At 44.1% G+C, this 3,216-nt stretch overlaps 1 pseudogene; it reads right to left on the reverse strand.

Annotated features, from left to right (window-relative positions):
* The window catches only part of LOC126014214 (meiotic nuclear division protein 1 homolog), a 7,247-nt pseudogene extending 4,941 nt beyond the window's left edge, over nt 1-2,306 (reverse strand).
* Between the last annotated feature and the right edge of the window lie 910 nt (nt 2,307-3,216).

Raw genomic sequence — 3,216 nt, forward strand, 5'->3', positions numbered from 1 at the left:
TAGGAAAGACTAAAGAGAAAGAAAAACATGTTTGTTTGGTTTTTTTTAGGTAGGCCATGAAAATTGAAACTGAAAAAAACAGAAAAGGAAAAAAAAAAAGATGAGCTAGTACTTTCTGTTCAAAAAGCCCCTGGAAGGTTCTGGTTCCTGCTGTGCTCAGAACAGCCAAAGTGGGTAGAAATAATACAGAACAGAGGTCACAAGGCTGTGTCTCGCCAACTCTGGCACACAAATGAGCCTCAAGAGCCTTCAGCTGCCATGAGCAGAGGGAACCAAGGGTTCTGATTGCCAAGTGAACCTGAAATTTGTAAATTAATAGGTGCAGATGGTTGGGAGGTTTCTCTAGGAGAGGAGGTAATTGGGGGGTCAGCTCTTTCTATGCAGTCAGCAGCATGGGAGAAAGTCTTGCTAGTACTGGGAGAGTGTGAAATGAGGGTAGTGGGAGCTGGAGTTTTCTAATTTCTCCTTTCAAGAGTTTTCAAAAGCCCACTTCATGCCAGGACCTTTGGTTAGCCCTGAGGCCCTCCCCCCAACTCTATCCCTAGGACATTCTAGAGGCAGAGTTTATAAAACCCACTGTTTCCTGGACTCACTATAGGTTGAGAGGCATTATAGAGAAAGGGGTGTTACTAATCACCTCTCTACTCTAACCTCTCTGCTGTTACCTGGAGTCAGAAACAGCTCTTCCTCTTAGTCAGACTCTGCATAAGGCTTGTCACATTTGTCAGGGTTCTGTCTGTAATTTCTGCTTCAGTTCTGGTTATGCTGCCAACTGGTCGTTCCACTGCTCCCCCAACCCCAAAAGCTATGGATTCTTAGGGAGAGGAAAATGAGGTGCTAGAGTGTCCTTCCTTCTGGTTACCTGCAAAGCCTCTAGGAAAAAAGGAAAAAAGGACACTAAACTCTATATTATTTACAGTTGAATTTAGGCAAGACAAATTATTTGATTCTCTATTGTGAGGCTTGGACAGAAAACATAACTTGCCAGTCACCTAGGAAATATCTACCAAAGTCAGAAAAAAACCTAGATCCAGGGGCCAGAGAGATAGGACAGTGAGTAAAGAGCTTGCCTTGTCTGCAGCTGACCTGGATTTTGGTCCAAACCACCAAGTGTAGTTCTCCAAGCCCTGCCAGTAGGGGTAACCAAGTGCAAAGCCAGGAGTAAATCCTTAAAGCACTGCTGGGTGTGGGCCACAAAGTGTCAACAGAACCTAGTCTCCTGGAACTCTTTGTTCTGTCATATTTCTACATATCCATGGAAACGCTCACTTAGGCTTGACTAATTGATTGACTAATTGACTAAGTTGATTCCAGGCAATCAACTTCGTTGAGATGCTAGAGGTGTGATCTCAGTTGAGCCTGACTCTGAGTCACCGATGAGACACAGGTCTGACCATGCAGGACGAACCTGTCAATGATTTCTTCTTTATTTTTATTTTTGTTTGTTTTTTGTTTTGTTTGTTTTGGACCACTTCAGGTGGCACTCAGGGATTACTCCTGGCTCTGTGCTCAGAAATCGCTCCTCGCAGGCTCAGAGGACCATATGGATGCTGGGGATGGGACCCAGGTCGATCTCAGGTCATTAGCATGCAAGTCAAAAATGCCCTTCCACTGTGCTATTGCTCTGACTGCCTCTGTGATTTCTTTGTATAAAAAATGCAAGGTTCTTTGCAAATTTTGTAAGTTGGGTCTCAAGCTTACAGTAGCTTTGGTTCTGCTGTATTAGATATAAACAGACACCTCCCCCAACCTCCCAGATCACTCATTCTACACTCCTGACCTTGTCCCGGTTTAACCTTCAGACAGCTCCTCCCCTCCCATTTCCTCTCCTTCCTTGGCATTTTCTTTTCTGTTATCTAGGGCCCAGGATTTTCCCAACTTTAAAATTCTCTACCTCTTCAGCTATGTGAACCACTGCCTCATGGACTCATGCAGGGCAAAGCCTGCATAGCGCAGTGGAAAGATCTTTGGATTAGTGAATTCTGCTTCCTGATGGGACAGGAGGTGGAATGATAGACTTGTCTCCCAATCGGGAAATTCAAAATTTTATTTAATTGCTCATAACTAAGAAACCTTAAAGTTACTTCAACTTAGAGGGGACACTTATTTTCCATACCTGCAAAATAGAACAATTAGTAACATATGCTCCACAATTAAAATGTATAGGACTGGCTGGATCTTTCTACTATCAGGAAGTGAGAAACAGCTATGCCCTTTTGAGGGACAGTCCGCTGGTCCTTCTGAGAACTTTTCTTCATAGGCTTTGGATCATTTCTAAGGAAGAAGCCTCCTGAGATGAGCATCATTGTGCACATAGACTGGAGTCTCCAGAGTTCCAAGCTCAGATGTGACACCTCACAATAGACCTCTGATTAGCACCTAGGAGTCACGCAGGAGTTAGGCAGCCACACCTCCTTCCAAATTCAGTTCTCTTCGTGCTTGTGCCCTGACAGGACTCCTCCCCTTGACTTCAGAGATGTGATTTCAGGAGGGAATATGCACCCGGGAACTATCCAGCTGAGCAGAGGTTGCACCCCAGCGTCAGGAGACAGTTGGCACATAGAACATCCTCCTCTGATTTTCTGTCCTCCCCCTTCTTGTTAAGTCAGTAGATTCAGGAAAGGGGAGGCTGCAAGGCACTTCAGTCACCTGCCCATCCATTTTGTAAAATGAATTGAGCTCATGAAAACATCTCTGAGTATATTAAAACAAGAAAGGAAAGTATGGAAGGACCAGGAATGTGCTTCAAGTGGTAGAGCATAGGATGAGGCCTGGGTGCATCTGCAGGGTCATATGCAATAGTCCTAAGTGCAGTTCACAGCCACATCCCCGGATCCTCACCTGTATAGCCTCCAGGACCCAGAGTATGACTTACTGAGAAACCCTTAGACTGGCCAGGAGTGGGGGCAAGCACCCATGGGGTGGTCTATACTTTTTAAAAAAAGACTAGGCTTGGAGTGATAGAAAAACAAATAAGAGGCCAACCCAGCTTCTATCTCTGACATCCCAAATGCTAGCAGGAATGATGCCAGGAGTACATCCCAAGTAGACCCAGGGTTGCCCCAAAAAGAAAAAAATAAAACTATGCAAAAAAATAAAAACTATATGAGTAAGTCCATAGAAATAATAAAGAGACTTTTGCTACCATTTAAGTGCTCCAGAATAAATTCCAAACTGGTAGAAAGCTTCTAAATTCTTAATTTTTAATGAAGTAAT

The sequence above is a fragment of the Suncus etruscus genome, chromosome 7, assembly GCF_024139225.1.
Source record: "Suncus etruscus isolate mSunEtr1 chromosome 7, mSunEtr1.pri.cur, whole genome shotgun sequence".
Taxonomy (NCBI): domain Eukaryota; kingdom Metazoa; phylum Chordata; class Mammalia; order Eulipotyphla; family Soricidae; genus Suncus; species Suncus etruscus.